The sequence below is a fragment of the Prionailurus bengalensis genome, chromosome A3, assembly GCF_016509475.1.
Source record: "Prionailurus bengalensis isolate Pbe53 chromosome A3, Fcat_Pben_1.1_paternal_pri, whole genome shotgun sequence".
Lineage (NCBI taxonomy): Eukaryota > Metazoa > Chordata > Mammalia > Carnivora > Felidae > Prionailurus > Prionailurus bengalensis.
Genome location: NC_057354.1, coordinates 124,435,666 through 124,452,358, shown reverse-complemented (window position 1 = coordinate 124,452,358; position 16,693 = coordinate 124,435,666). Strand labels below are relative to the sequence as shown.

The 16,693-nt window shown below is 45.9% G+C and overlaps 1 long non-coding RNA gene across 1 annotated transcript; it reads left to right on the top strand.

Annotated features, from left to right (window-relative positions):
* Positions 1-1,027: 1,027 nt before the first annotated feature.
* LOC122497413 lies at positions 1,028-7,875 on the top strand. Its single transcript, XR_006301104.1, has 2 exons — positions 1,028-4,119; positions 5,119-7,875. It is a non-coding gene; the product is annotated as an uncharacterized LOC122497413 (long non-coding RNA).
* Positions 7,876-16,693: the final 8,818 nt, after the last annotated feature.

Genomic DNA, 16,693 nt, shown 5'->3' with positions numbered 1-16,693 from the left:
TTTTTGAGGAAGCTCCACACTGTTTTCCACAGTGGCTGCACCAGTTTGCATTCCTAACCATAGTGCATGAGGATTCCTTCTTCACATCCTCACCAACACTTGTTGTTTCTTGTGGTTTTGATTTGTATTTTCCTGATTAGTGATGTTGAGCATCTTTACATGTGTCTGTTGGCCATCTGTATGTCTTCTTTGGAGAAATGTCTGTTCATGTCTTCTGCCCATTTCTAATTGAATTAATTTGTTTGGGGGTGTTGAGTTGTGTAAGTTCCTTATATATTTTGGATACTAACACCTTATTGGATATGTCATTTGCAAATATCTTCTCTCATTCAATAGGTTGCCTTTTAGTTTTGTTGATTGTTTCCTTTACTGTGTAGAAGTTTTTTTATTTTGGTGTAGTCCCAATAGTTTATTTTTGCTTTTGTTTCCCTTGCCTCAGGAAACATATCTAGAAAGGTGTTGCTATGGCTGATGTCAGAGAAATTACTGCCTGTGTTATTTTCTAGGATTTTTATGGTTTCAGGTCTCACATTTAGGTCTTCAATCCATTTTGAGTTTATTTTTGTGTATGGTGTAAGAGAGTGGTCCAGTTTTTTTGCATGTGACTTTCTAGTTTTCTCAACATCATCTGTTGAAGAGACTATCTTTTCCCATTGCATATTTTGCCTCCAATGTCAAAGATTAATTGGCCATGTAATTGTGGGTTTATTTGGGGGCTCTCTGTTCTGTTCCATTGATCTATGTGTCTGTTTATGTGCCAGTACCATACTGTTTTTGTGCCAGTACCATACTGTTTTGATTACTACAGCTTTGTAGTTTATCTTGAAATCTAAGATTGGGATACTTCCAATTTTGTTCCTTTTTTTCAAGATTGCTTTGGGTCTTTCATGGTTCCATACAAATATTAAGATTGTTCTAGCCCTGTGAAAAATGCTTTTTGTATTTTGATAGGGATTCCATTAAATCTGTAGATTGCTTTGGGTACTATAAATATTTTAATTATTCTCCCAGCCCATGAGCATGGAATATCTTTTCTCTTTGTTTGTATCATCTTCAATTTCTTTCAATTTTGACCACACTTAAATAGCACTTTATGTTTCCATTTATGTGAAGAATCTACTGTTATTCTGAGAAAAAGTGCCACAAAATGCCAAATTTAGGTATTTTAGAAAGTTTCACACAGTCATTTAGAAAGTTCGTCTCCCTAAATGGAACACTGCTAGGGTTTGACATATACTCTGCCAGTCTTTTCTCCATACAAATGTACTCTGCACCCCATCACCTCCACTTGTTTAAGTCTCCTCCTAAGATTGAGAGATTCAAGTATTTTTATTTTTTGACCGTCTAACTCAAGGCTGGATAGGGGATAAACCTTGTTCCATAATAAAGAAAAGGAGACAAGTTAGCAGGAGATTCACCTATTCAGACTGCTTTTTAGTATTTTTAGCTTCCTCTCCCCTCTCCTCCTCCATCTTCAGTGTTTGAAGCTTCTCTTCTGCTCCATTAAGATAGGGAACAATCTACACAAACAAGGTGCACATCTGGTCCTGACCATTTCCTTTTGTCAGAGATTAAATTTGGAAATCTTCACTAAGATGAGTCTTTGGCTCCCATAGCAGGCCATTCTTGTTTTCCTGCCTCTCCATTTCTCCTGTGCCCCAGGTCAGCAGAGGGGAAGTACTATTTCATATTACCTTGAACAGGACTATCTCCTGGCTAGAAGCAGTCATCTGCCTGGGTGTTGGAATAGAGACAGGGACAGAGTAGGGGTGGCATTAGGTAGAGAAGAATGCCTATGTTTCCTTAGCCATTTTCCCACCTATTGTGTCCTTAGGGTTTCTGGCTTTGTATGGCTGCTTCTAACCATTCAGGTGTGTGTGAACTTGCATTTAACAAAGAATTTGTTTTCCTATTTCCTCATCGGAACCTCATAATGCCCTTTGAGCTGGGCTGGGCAGAGTGAAGTTCAAGTGGTGGTGGCTTGGCTGAGGCACCTCAATGGAAGAGATAGGACCTGCTACACATACCCCCTGACTCTCAGGGCCCATGGCCCAAGAGCAGTTGGCTAGCAGTTTATCCCTGAGGCTGTGAACCAGGCCTACAGCTGCTACAGATATGGAGCACAGGGAAATTGGGTGATAACTGGCTCTTTTCTATCCTGGAGCCCTTTCCAAGATTCAGTGTTTCTGTATGGCTGGGCCTCTTAGGGGGAGAAGTGTCTTGGGGTTCTGGGGTATAGTTGAATCCCCCCTTGGTGGAGTTAAGAGCACTTTCATTGGGTAACTTTGAACTTTGCACCAGATCATCCGAGTTAGGACTGTTTATGCATCCTCTGAAAGATTGGTGTGCTCACAGAGTCATATCACCATTGCAGGTATGGACTCAATCCAGAGCCAGTGATAAATGAATGCCTACTGGCTGAACATGAATGTGAGTGTCTCTCAATCCAGAACAACTCTTTTATGGGATCCTACATATTCTAGAATGGGACTGTGCTAGAATGTATTCCTTCTCCTTCCATCTCCCTGAGCTCCTGACCCTGAGGCCCACCTTCAGACTCCCACAGAATCAAATTTCTCTGCTGATTTTGGGCTTGGTGACAACTGTATGTGTGCATGTATGTGTGGTCATTGTTTTATTATGATCTCTCTGCTCCCCCCGCCTCCTTCTACACTAAGAACCATGAATGATATTGTTTCATTTCCCTATTATAAGATAGGCAAATGAGTATGCTATATATACATGTCAAGTGAATGAATGAATAATGGGAGTCTGTTTTGTGGGTGGAGGTAGTATGTCACTGGGAACCATATTAACGTCCGTAAAAAACAATCACTTCACCATAAGTCTGTCTCATTGCTCACAGCTAGCAAGAGGGAGGAAACCGTCCCACATGTTTGGGTATGGGCTCCATGAAAATCCTTCACTTCAGCCTGATTGACCACTTATTTCTTGTTGGCGGGGCTCCCTTGATAGAAAAGTTGGTTTTTCTATCTGATCTGGGGACTCTAGATCTGTGGGTGCAGCAGACTGAACTTGGCTTCCTGCTGGATCTCAGATGGTGCTGTGATGATCCACACTCCTTTCGTCATCCCCTTGTCAGTGCTACTGGCTGGCTGAGGTATCTGCAGTGGCTGATGTCAGACTGTCCCTGTCAAAGTTTCTGAAAAGCCCTGGCGTCTAGAAGCTTCGGGATCACAACCTGCCTCCTTATATTTTATTAGGTGTCCAGGTCTTCTCAGTGCTCCCTGTGGACCCCAGAAGGTAACACTAACATTTCTCCTGGGGAAAGTGTCTGAGTGACAGAGAAAACAAGTTTGAGCCGTGTTGCAGCCCCTCAGTCCACCTGCCCACTCACTCCACGCTGCTCACACACAGAGCAGCCGGCCTTACCACCCAACTGGCTAAGCTTAGCCATTAAACTCTGTTTGAAGTTTTATTTGCCTCTATTCTTGTTATCTCAGTGGGCAATCATTCCCAGGACAGTTTGTAACAAATAGCATTTTCTGTTCTGCTGAGAACACAGGCCCCTGGCCTGTAGCCTTGTTGTATTTGAGAGCCTAGCCCATCCCTTCCCCCAGTCCAAACCCCATTCTTTCTTGCTCCTTGTTGTTGTTTTTAATAATATTATTTATTTCTGAGGGCCTCAAGTTTACAGAATTGAAGTATACATATGCCCCCAGTTCATGTCACACTAGCATAAAGGCCTTTCGTTTTATTTTTTCCCTCCATCTCTGTCCCATTCTCTCCCTCTGCAGGAACCTGCTTGTATTGCAAGGCCTGAAATGCTGTGTGCTGCCTTGACTTCTCTGAGCCTCACAGAGCCCCACCTTGCTCTTATCAGACATGTCCCCACCCAGCGGGAAAGTCTCTCCTCCTGGCTAGTCCACCTCCCAGCTGGACCAGCTGCTCCCCATTTGGTTCTCCATCTAATGGTTTCACCTCCCAGCCAGACTGTGGAATTATTCAAACAAGCCAATCACATTCTCCCTTGGAGACCAGGGGCACCCCACCCTTCAGTTAATAAATGCATGTTATCTACAGACTCTGTGGGTTCCCTGTTCTCCCAAGTGCAGCCCCGGATGGCCCTGTGTCATGTGCAGTGTCTTCCCCCTGGCTGTGAGTACACATGATTAATATAACTGCTGTCCATCTTGTCTGTCCCGTGTCAGGTGTTGTGTGTGCAGGACTCATACTATTTAGTACAGGGGATCCCTCCTTCACCAATGGGCTGAACGGTAGGTAATGAGAACAGCACTCCGTGCATTTCATGCATGGACTTCCAAACCATCTTCCACAATTTCATTTAGACGTATGGATAGCCGTTTAAATTGCATGATGTACTTTTACTTCGCAGAAGGTGTTGTGCTATAAATCTCAGTTTTTTTCCTGGAGCATTTGCTTCTAGTGTCCCCCATATCCTTTTGTCACTGAGTGTTTATTTATTCTCCTGGGACTTCGGGGAAACTTTCTCTGTTGTAGGAGTGGGGCAGGTTGCAAGTGCCGGGTGGTCATCACCCCTGGGAGCAGTCGGCAATCAAGGAAGGTTATAAAACCCAGCTTTCTTACAACCTTGGGCTTGCTTGAGGCTCTTCCCCTGAGATCCTCAGTGGGAGGGAGGCCCAGCTGCCCACAGAAGAGCCCTGCTCATGAACCAACTCTTCCCTTCCCTCCCCTCTTTCCTCTCCACATCCCACCTCCCTTGTCACCTACGAGTTCTTCCTGTGATCACCATCCACACAAATTAGTAACCCTCAGATCCTTGCCTTAGGTTCTGCTTCTGTTTTTCACTCAATGCTGTGTGTGAGAACTCCACATGTTGCTATATACAAATACATTCAGTTGCATGGGATCCCAACATTGGGTGTTTGCTACCGTTATACACCCATTTCCCTGGTGACAGCTCCCTTGCCCTTAGCCTGTCTTGCGCTGGCCACCCTTGGCCCCCTGTCCATGTGGATGGGTCAGTGAGCCTTTCTGGAGTAGACATGCAGGCACAGGAGGGCTGAGGTTGAGGGAGCATGCACACTAAGTATTGTCAGATTTCTCTTTAAGGTGGCTCTGCCAATGTATTCTATCAGTAGCACAGTGTGTGAATTGACTTTCCTTGTTTTGCAGGCTGGATTTTCCAGCAACAGGCACCATGATGGAGTTTGGTGAGTAAGAAGGTATTTATTAGGGATCCACACCTATAAGGGAAGGAGGGAGGAGTAAGACTGAGTAGAGGGAGAGGCTGAGCTGTGATGTGGGCCTGGGGAAGCCTGGGCAAGTCATGGCCGACCCTGCAAGAAGTTGTGAAGTGAATGTTGCCCATCAGCGTCATGTGCTGGGCTGAAGTGGTCAGGCCTTTCTTTCCCACTGTGCCCATGACAGCTGAGGCCAAACCTGAACCTTGAAGGTAGGAAGCAAGTCCTTTCTTGAATGGGAATCTGGGCATACATCTCCCTGCAATGTGAATTGAGAAAGTGGTATCTCATTGCTGTTTTGATTCGCATTTCCTTGATTACTGGTGAGTTTGAAAATGTCTTTATGTGCCCATTAGTAAAGCTGATTCAGCCAGTTAGAACCGGATGTTAAAATAGCCAATGCTTGAACCCCCAAATGCTCCCCAACACCTGGCCCAACCAACTCATCCCCTCCACTGGGACCCCCTGGATCTCCCCATAATCCAGTATCCACAGGGGTGTCTAGCACCCCAGGGGACCTCCCTGCCCCTGCCCCCGTGATTCAGACAGTCTGTTCTTTTGGTCAGTGCCCATGCCATATCTGCTCTGAAAAGCACCCTGAGAGTGAGCTGTTATGGTTTCCTTTCCCTGAACTGCCTGTCTGTAACTTTCTGTAATCTTTCAATGGAGTTTTGAAACCTTATCCAGGAGGATGCTGTTTCAGGTTTCAGGGCTTTTGTGGTGGTGAGTATGGGGTAGGTGAGGGGGAAGGGTTTAGGCTGGTACCTCCCTAGTCTAGCCCCTGCAAGAATCAGCAGGTCTCCAGGTCATGGGCCAAACAGATTCAGGCCCTGAGAGAAGGTGAGGCTGAGGATACTGGGGGTTCCTTGGGCACAGAAGAGCAGGGGTCTGCACCTGTGTGTACTGAGAACCCAGGTAATCAGTGACATTCCTGAGGAAGCTCTACTGAACACCTACTGTGGCCATCCCTGGGTTGCGTGGGGGAGAGGGTGTCCTGCTGTGGCCTTCACACCAGCTCAACACACCTGCCTCTATTACTCTGTGCCCTACTAGCCTCTGCCTGCTCAGGGCTGTCTCCCAAACACCTCTTCTTTACACTAAATCCCAAGTAAACTTTATTTCTAAAACACAAATCTGGGCATATCTATTGAATTTTCAAATCCCTTCAAAAGCTCCTCATTATTTATTAGCATTGTGTTATCCAGGGAGCAGACTTGGTTGGGGGCCCTTTTAGCTTTACAACGGATAAACATATAAATGTTCCTCACCACAAAAGGAAGTTTATATGTAGTTTAGTTGTTTATAATGGTGAGTGTTTAGATGTAAACATTTGAAAAGAATGAGAAGGAAATCTTGTATTACTGAGGTTGTTTTCGGGTTATACTACTCTGAATGGTTGCATTCATTGTTTCACAATTTTAATGTCCACAGCTCAGGACTTGGGCTTTTTTTTTTTTTTTTTTAATATGCCAAGAATTAAAGTGAGAATTGAAAAGAAAAAAGAAAAAAAAAAAGAAAGAAAAGCTCCTTATTGTCTATAGCATAAAATCCATTAGCCCAGCACAAGACTTTCCTTAAACTGGTCCAACTCTCAACCTGTCCCATGTCCCACAACCCTCTTTCTCACCCCCACCCCTTGACCTTTTGTTTTTCCATCCCCATGACATCTTTGTTTTGTATGTTTGTTGGGGGACTAGGGTGGGGGTGGCCAGGAATGAAATGAAAGAGATAGGCAGGGACCTTGCTTCTGGCAATGGGGAGCCACTGGGTGAGTTAAGCAGACACAAGCCTGGCCAGCTTATAGTTGGGCTTCCTCAGCCTCCTCTTGTGGTTTTACCTAGGAGCTTACCCAGTTGGAGTCTTTCTCCAGGCTCCTGGGTCTCAATGAGCTCCCACTGGCCACTGGCCAGCACCTTCCTTGGCTCATGCAACCTTGGCTGCTTTGTTAATGGTCTTGCTCCGTGGGTCCTGGGATTTCTGATTCTGGGAGAGCTGAACGCAGATAAAGCCTGGACTCTCTCCGGAGGCTCCAGTCCATGTTAAAGCTGTTCCTCGTCTGAGTAGAACTGTCACTGAGTGGGAAGGAGTGGGCATGTGTGCCCCATGGCTAGGGGGGTGGTCTACAGTGAAGCCAAGGTCCCACTGCCTTTTGTGTTTCAAACAAGTAATGTTTCCTTCAAATGGTTTTTGCAACTCAGTCCCTAATCAACAGGATATAAGTGCCACAAGGATGGAGGAAAAGGGGACACAGTGCCCAGCCTAAGCCAAAAGAGCCTGTGTCGAGGGGCCCCCACAGAAGCCTGTGTTTTCATTACTAAGCAACTTTAGGAGGAGTATGTTTGGGGAAAGAAAGACGGTGGGGTAGTAAGTCTGCAATAATGGCTGCCATGTGGAGGGAAGGCAATGTTACCCAGCTACGAACTAGAAAGCATGGTTTATATTTTCAACAGTTGGAGAGAGAAATGAAAACTGAATATTTGCTGCACCTGTGAAAACATATTTGATCATGATGGCAAGTCCAGCATTCTTAGTGCGGGATTCATATTTCATAACTCGTGTTCAAACAAGAAAAATGATTATAATGTTAAGTATTTCCTGAGTTTATTTTGATGGATGACAGAATAAGTACTGTATCTTTCACTCATTAAAATACAGATTGGTGTAATTTAATAAATGAACTTAATACACAGATGTTCCAGGCTGTTTTACCAGGGTGTATATTAATCAACTTCTTTATATATGATCCTCTTTTATATTTTTTAAAGAAACTTGCAGGAGCCAAGAATTTATTAGATTTGTATGCTCTAGGACGAGTATCCAATGTCAGGTACACGCAGGAGTGTATTAAGATGAAACGGAGCCAGAGTCTGCAGAGCGGCCAGGCCCCCACAAGGGTCGTCCTGGGCTTCCAGCCGGCTCTCTGGGTCATCTCAGAGCCAGCTCACAGGTCCCTGCTGAGCTTACTTGCTGCCACTGCCCCAGGTCTGCTCAGAGGTGCTTCTGGAGACCCTGGTCGGAAGTGGTAGGCTTGGGCACTGAGATGGTCCAGACTGGACAGTGGCTCTGCTGGGGAAGAGGCCTGCAGCCCAGGGGGCCTCACAGGCCCTTCTCAGATTCCTCGGCCACCCTCAATGGCCTCTCAACTCAACGTCACTCTCCCTTTCCTCATTCTCTCTTGGCAGCATGTTTGGGGGCTATGCTTTGTTCTGTCTGTGTTTCACGCAAGGCAAGCTCGCCTCGCTAATGAGGCTACAAACTCCTGAAGGCAGGGGCTGTGCCTTTGCCAGATCCCACAGTCTGTGCTCAAGGAATCCGTGAGTCTGTACCGATTCTATGTGTCTGAGTCAGGACCTGCCTTCTGACTGAGGAGGCTCTGGAAGGGGACATAGAAACCCTGGTTTGGCCATTCTAGAGGGTGCAGGTTGAGAGGCGTAGAGAGGGTGGGGACACAAGGCTAACTTACCTCTCTGGTGAAGGACAGAGAAAGCATGAGAGTAGGAACTTCAGCTACCTCTTCTCTCATTTATGAATCCTGTTGAAAAGTGACTTCAGGTTCAGGGAAGTGGTCTCTGGCTGGCAGCAGTGGTGGGAGGACTGGAGGAGGTGTCTTGGGCCACACAGCCTGCTCTGTCCACACAGAGCCCTCAGTTGTCTCTTGAAGCACCTTGCACTCTCTTATGGTTCTGGAACTAGAGTTTTATTTCTTGATGCACAACTCTGGATAGAGACACTGCAAGGCCGGGGGCCACATATCATCCATTTTGGCACCTCTGTCCTCATCAGAGTTTAGCCCAGGCCCCTTGTGCCCTCTTCTCATCACCTAGGTGGATGGTCAGTGCAGGTTGGCTTGTATGGCATGAGATAAGCCCGCCACCCAGAACAGAAACACTGGTGTCCCTCCAGCTCCCCCCAAGGATGGGTGCTCCCTGGCAGCTGCAGGCTGAGCCGGCCCATTCCCTCTGCAGCCCCTCTGCACCCCTCGAGTGGCTCATCAATCACACGGGCAGGTCCTGCGGGTGGGTAGTGGCTCTGCTGTCACATGCCTGTTTGCAATAAGCTCTGGCCATAATCATTAATCATTCATTGAAGCTGTGGTTAGCGGCCCTCAGTCAAGTAGATGGTTTCAGGTTTTCCGGGCTAAGTGCCTCTCCAGCAAGCATCCTCCTCAGCCCTTTCATGTCCAGCCATTTGATGTTCTGTGCATGCCGAGCTGGCCTCCAAGGCCAGGCTTTGTTTTGGAGGGTTGTTCTGAATGCTTCCCTCAGGACCAGGCCAAGAGAGGTCTGGGCTCCAGCTCCACGTCTGCACAGGAAATAGAGCTTGTAGGATGATTCTCTATTGAGCACTTCCGAGAGCCCAGTTCTCTGCCAGGCCATGGGGATCTTAGAGAAAGAGAAGGTATTCACTCTACCCTCAGACCCCCCTTTAGGGACAGAGCTCATGCAAGAAGTTGGCCAGCAAGATGGAATTTATTAGGATGGAGAGGACTCAAACAGCTCTTTGGTCTGCAGATTTCCCACGAGGGGAAATCTGCAGATTTCCCAGATGCCTGGAGGCTGGGTGGTGGAGCCGGAGAGCTGAGGGAATACAGCAGCAGAGGCTCAGGTGAGGACAGCTGTGCTGTGTGGTCTGAGCCGGGCCTTCGGTCTGAAAGGCAGACTGAAACTGTTGGGCAATTGTCTGGAAACAGTGGTGACAATGAAAACCTTTTTTGCTGGGAGAAACATTGAGAAAAATTAACTTTACGTTTAATCTGAAGATGACAGTTTCCTGCAAGTTACTAATACGGTTATTGTCAGAGGTTCCTGAGTTGCTTGAAAAGATGCATAATGCACAGGAGTGGAATATCCCGGGAAAAGCTGGGACTAGAGTTCCGTCGGGTTCAGCGAACACTTGTCGGCGCCTCCTAGGTGCTCGGGGCCACCATGGTGCCATAGAGCCATTTCTATGTCAAGGGCCCAGGAAATGTCCTGTAAATGCAGACAGAAGAGTTGGAGCAGGCTACAAGGGCCACGCCTGGCTCCACAGTTCCATGGGGGAGGGACTCGGGAGTCTAGAGCTACAAGGAGCAGGGGCTGGAGGTTTTTGGTTGTTGAAATGTGAAGTTGATGTAGAGATATTACTGAGGCTGATACCCCAGCCGCCATTTCAGTATCTCTCCCAGAGAATGTTTCTTGCTGAGAAACATTCACTGTGTGTTCATCCACTGAGGCACAGCTTTGAACCAATAAAAGAACGGTGGGTATTCAGAAGTAAGAGACATTGCATCTGGTTGAGGGGGATCAGGAATGGGTGCATCTAGCAGATGGTCTTTGGCAAGGTCTGGAAGGATAGGTAAGACTTTCCCAGGAGTGGGCTAGAAAGGAGTCTGCCAGGTGGATGGAGGAGGGGACACAAAAGCACAGAGGATAGCCTGAATTGCTGGCTGCTAGGGTCCTTGTGCCAGGGTGGAGGAAGATGAGGCTGGCGGCACAGGGTGGCATGAAGCTTGGAGTTCCAGGCTGAGTCTCTAGCCCTGGGGAGCTCTGCTCTGCTCCTAGGTCACCACCCTACCTGCTTTATCCCTGTGTTTTCACCCACACTTCTCATCCCTGTTACACAAGATGCTCTCTGCCACCTGAGAAACTTGGGAAACTTTTCCTCTCTTTGCCTCCTGGAGAATTTCCCCTCATCTTGCAAGATCCAACTCACATGGTAGCTCTTCCTTGCAGCCTTCCCTAACTGCCATGATCTGCATGGATTCCCCTCCCCACACTGAGGGCTTATGATGCTGCCCACCACCGACTGGAAGCTGTTTGGGGGTGAAGGGTGGTGACAATCTGACACCTGCTTCTGCTACTCACTGCCTGGGTAACAGCCATCTTGATTTCCTTATCTGTTGGAAAGAAAAAACATTGCAATAACAATGCATTAGCAATAAATGGAATAGATAAAATGGTTTGTGTGTCATGCCTGCTACAGCATTTGGAACAGAGTAGTCAGACAAGGTTAGGCTTCTTCTCACTCCCTGACCACGTTCTGCCTATGCCATTGTCAGCCATTCACAGGTAAGTCTCCGCAACCAGGCTGTGAGGTCCATGGCGGGGAACCCATGTTTCTCGTGCTCTCTGTGTCTTGCACAGTTACAGACTGGAGCATGGGCTCACACTACTTACTACGGTTGCCTTGAAATCTGCTTCAACAGGACTCTTCCACCGTGGAGAAGGAGCACAGGAACTCTTCAGGGAAATTTGTAGATGCAGGAATCAAGTTTGTTTGTTTGTTTTTCTTATGAATGTTCTGATTAAGCCAGAAACTTCCTGAAGTCATACAATTCTCCTATCCCCAGAGAAGGATTTGAATAAAGTATCCTCTTGCTGGAAGGAAAATTAGAGATAATTAGTCCAGTGGTTTTAAAAATTTGTAAAGGACTGGAGCCATTTTTCTCAAGTGAAATTTTATATGGAACCTTAAGCTACCCGAGCAGACAGAGCATTATTTTAGGAATATATTGGAATTTATTATCGATTAATAAAATTAAGTAAATCACATTGAGAAATATATTTATTGTAAAATTTCACACTTATAATCAGTGAATGAATAATAAATCAACTTGACAAAGGTATTTATTTTACAATCTCAAACTTTAAAAAATATTTAAAATTTTTTTAAATGTTTATTATTTTCAAGAGAGAGAGAGACACACACACAGAGTGTGAGCAGGGGAGGGGCAGAGAGAGAGGGAGGCACAGAATCTGAAGCAGGCTCCAGGTTCTGAGCTGTCAGCACAGAGCCCAACATGGGGCTCAAACTCATGAACCGTGAGATCGTGACTTGACCCAAAGTTGGACTCAACTGACTGAGCCAACCATGTGCCCCTAAAAAAATATTTTTAAAATAGAAAATTTTGAAATAAAATATTTCTGAAATCCATAAGGTAACTTAGGTCTCTAGGGCCCAGAGCGTGTGATATGACTTACTGATTAAGTCCACCTCTTTATAACACAGATGAGTAAACTGAGGCTTGGAATGTGTCAAGGACATGTCAAGGCCATACAGAGAATAGGTGGTTGCCTGGGGTGAGAACTTAGGTCTCCTGCCCCTACAATGCCAGGGCTCTTTCAACTATATTCTTGATCTCTCCTAATTCGTCTGAGTAAAACAGTGTTTTTCTTGTTATGTGCTTTCTAATAAGATACCCCAACTCCATAGTTTGATTTATATTTAAGGCTTTCTTATACTCCTGTGATGAGCATGAAACAGGCTGCTTACTGAGCTAATAGTGCAACCCGGAAATCTCCATCTGTGTCTTCCCATCTCAGCAAGAGAATTCTGCCCTGGTGATGGATAATTGAAACGGATTTGGTCAGCCAGGCCTCTATACTGATGATGGTTTTATGTTTGCTCATCTGTCAGAAAAGTAAAAAGCAAAGCTGGTAATTTGTGTTAACTAAGCACCTTCATTATAGGAACTCAAGGGAAAGGGTGGGGAGCAAAACATTTTTTCGTCCAGCTGTCCCGGATCCTGAGGATGATTTGTGTAGTTAAGGAGAAATTCTAATAATGTTGTGCGTATGGAAAAGTTTAAGGCAAAGATGATGGGTCATTTTCCAAGTGTTCAGGTTGAATATCAAGAGCTGTGCAGCTTCCTTCCCAACTCCTGCTTTTCCTGGCTGGGTCGATCTCACATTGTGCCTCTCACGTGGGGCAGTAGTGACCTCCATGAATTCCCAGCTCACAGATGGCACCTCTCCAGTGAGCCTTGACAAAGACATAGATGTCCCACAGGGACCCAGAATTTCCCGCTCTTTGCCCAAGAAGACCAGAAAAAGCCTTGCTCTGGAGTATGTTGGATGCTCAACATAGAATTGCTTTCTTCCAGCTCCTACTCCTGACCCCTGGTTCTGTCTGGCAGGTGTTCAGCACCCAATTCCAGGCAGCATTTTAAGAGTGTCCCCTCTTGTCTTAAGGCAGCCCTTTCTGGGGTTATTCTTACCTGCAGAGAGAACAGGCTAATGGTCTCCTTTAGTGTCCCCTGTCCTCAGGCAGTCTTCCCCCTTCTGCTCATACAAGAAGGCTCAAAACCCCTTCCTAGGCCGTAGAGCCTCTTCTTCCCTAGCTGGGATGGAGGGTGGGAATCCTAATACCTCTGAAGAGGGAGCTAAGGGTCTGATTGTTGTGTTGGGGTAAGTGGCCTCTTCCTTTGGAGAAGGAATGGTATGTGAGTCCTAAGAAATTGAAATTATAGGACAGGATCACAGAGAAGAAAGGAGAGAAAGTAACAAAAGAACTAGGCCACCTGACCTATTTTGCCCCAGGATAAAGCAGGTGAAGAAAGAGCCCAGTCCTGGGCATTTTGAGGTGAGGTTGTTTCCTGCCCCTTGGGACAAGGGTAGCCCTGGGTCTGACCATCCTGAGTTAATAAAGATGAAAGTTCATTCTTCAGTTTGCACCAGAGATCCTCTCTTTGTTAAAAGGCTCAGAGCTGAGCTTTTTTAAAGAGCACATTTCAGGTAGGGTTAGAGTCACACGTACAGAAAGTGATTTACCCACACACTTCCAAGAACACATCCATTATCCAAAACAAAATTCTAATTGGGCCTTAAGAGTCATCAAACAAAAATGAAGAGATTTTTGTCCTTAATAGGGAATAAGGTGTGCATGCCCTATAAATCATCTCTGCTAATTCTGAATGGTGCTGCATTTGTTTATAGGTGCAGGAAACTATAATGGAAGAGGGTGAGAGGAATGTGAACTTACTGGTTTTCAACATGGGGTACCCCATAAGGCCTTGAGTTTTGGCTGGTCCAGTATGGCTAAAGATACAACATGGAGTGACGTACTATAACCAAATTTAAAGGAAAACGTTAATCTTTTGAGACCAAAATGTGCATCATTTCAGCTGCTGCTGATCACAGCTGTGGATGGTGAGGCCCCACCCACCCACCAATTTCCTTGACTAATCAGGAACATCTCTGTATGGCCATGTCTCTCAGGCAATTTAGAGCCAAGGGTAAAGCTGAATGTATCTCCCTTTGTCAGATTCAAATCTTCTTTCTGAGGAGGTTGTACCTGAAGAGTTAAAGGCAAGTCTGGCAAAATAAACAGGGATCAAAATATTTGCCAGGGAGTCTTTTTAAAAAAGAATTGCTCTTTCTCTTGGAGCCTTGGTTGACCTTTATGTGTGAGCGGGTGGAAATGTCCCCAGGAAATCTCCAAAACCTCAGAGGAAGCTGTTGACAGCCTTCCAGTGAACTGGGTTTTTGCTTGTGCTCTGGAGGTAGAGAATAACAGATGGACTTTGACAAACACGGACAGATGAATATAATCTTCAAAAAGTAAGTTTTTACTTTTATTTTTTTCCCACTGGCAGCATTACAAGCTCACACTATAGTGTTTCTGGGCACCACAGTGGGGGTTCTGGTCTAATGGAAGTTTTAAAGAAATTATAAAGAGTACCTGACTGGAGTGAGGAACTCTGTGAGGAACCAGTCGCCTAAGCTCTCCATGGAGACATGGTTACTCATTTGTAAGTAGAGATAACAAAAAAGCCCTATTTACATGTCTGAGCTGTTGCAAAAACTGCATGGGGCACCGGAGATATCAAACACTTTGTGAGCAGATTGGAGACTGCAATAGCTCAGCTTCAGAAACTCAGCAGGAATATTACATAGAGTGCAGATTGGAGAGAGAGGGTGGTGGCAGGCCAGGGCTGGATCTGAGGGAGCAAAGGTGAGTGGAAGAACCATTGTGCTATCTCCAGGGAGTGAAGACATTTTCTGTAACTCCACAGATGTATGCTATCTTTACTTGGAGATCCACTCCTTTCTTTTCCAGGCTTGGAGGGTTTTGGTCCAGTAGGAGAAAAGAGGAGGGCAGAGACTGACCCAGTGTATGAATCTCCTCAGAGTTTCCTGAGCATGTGATCAGAGGCAACACCTCCTCCCCCAAATGGACACTGATCCAGAGGTCAGGTGAGGCCTTCACATCCCTGATGTCCTTGCTTCCCAGTTCATCCAGTGGTGCTGGGATTGAGGATGCTGGAATGTCCACAGTGGGAATGGCAGGCATAGTCTCCACAAAGCACAAATGGCAATAGTCCAGAAAGATGGGGGTAATTCAAAGGTGGCTTGTCTTTTCATTGGCAATTAACCTGAAGCAAAATCACAAAAGCTGCTGAATTCTGTGCAGTCTGGGCACAAAAACTTGGGGAGCACTAGTCAGTGTTAAACTAACTCAGCCATAATTTAAGGTCATAACCACCAACCTCATGTAGGCCACCTGAGCAGAGGCTGTGGAACACCTGAAACCCAATTCTGGGATGACTTCAGGGCCATTTGTATTTTTGGTATCCCTGAAATTATTGGACTGGGTATCTGGCTAATGGAGGTGCTCAGCATCAACACTTTTTTTCTCCCTGCCACCTACCTCAGAAGAATCCAGGACTATGGTCCAGTTAGCTCCCCAACAGAGGTCAGAGCTGGAGCTCTCCAAGGTGCTGATAGCTCAGGCCAAGTCCCCCAGAGGACACATTATTCTGCAGTGCACCTTGAAGCCCACCCAGGTCATCTGGAGGATCTTTCTTTGCCTTCATTCTTGTGCCAAGAAGGAATCTCTGGTAGGTTTGAGGGAAAGAAGATGCCACTTAGGCTCTCCAAACTGGGGTGGGAAGATTGACCAAAGGATCTGAGCAAACCTCAGAATGTAAAAATGATGTATCCAAGATGCCTGCAGGAGCCTAACTCAAAATGCCTTACTACTTGGATGTATCCACCCTTGAGCCAGACATGTTCACACAAGTATATTCTCATTACCTTTGAGAAATCAGGAAATACTGCTTTTAGAAAGAGTCTAAACCCAAGGGGGGTAACTTGGGGCAACCTGTTGATAGACTGTAGATGTGACTAGTGAAATCAGCTGGAGTCTATTTGAGTAGTTCAAGCCAGAGACAAGTACTGAATTAGGTCAGTGACTTTATCACTGAGAGAATCCTGCAGGATTTAGTGAGTATTGGATGTGGAAGTTGGGGTGGATAGAGGTGTCATCCTTGACTCTTAAGGTAATAACTTGGGAAACTGCCTAGATGATAATTCCATTCACCAGAAGAGCTAGAAAGTTTTTGGGCAGGATGGATGATGTACATGTTAAGTGGGAGGTGCCAGTGGTACTTCCAGATGGATTGTCTAGTAGCAATTGGGTACATGGTTCTGGAGCTCTGCTGGAAGGTCAGGGCTGGTGATAGAGGCTTGGAGATTGTCCCTGAAGGGGATGTGGTTGAAGAGATAAAAGATTAGACCAACCAGGCAAAATGTGTAGAGGGAGAGGAGAGGAGGGCAGAGAACAGGTGTTGGTGGAGTGTCCACATTTTCTGGGTATGCTGAGGCAGAAGTGCTTATAAATGAGTCTGCCACAGGGATCTCATCATCTGCTCAGAGAGTACTTTATCACCAACCAGACATCATTCCAGTCACTTCTTTTTTATTCTCCTCTGACATATATCTACATATATTATATTATATTGATATAGA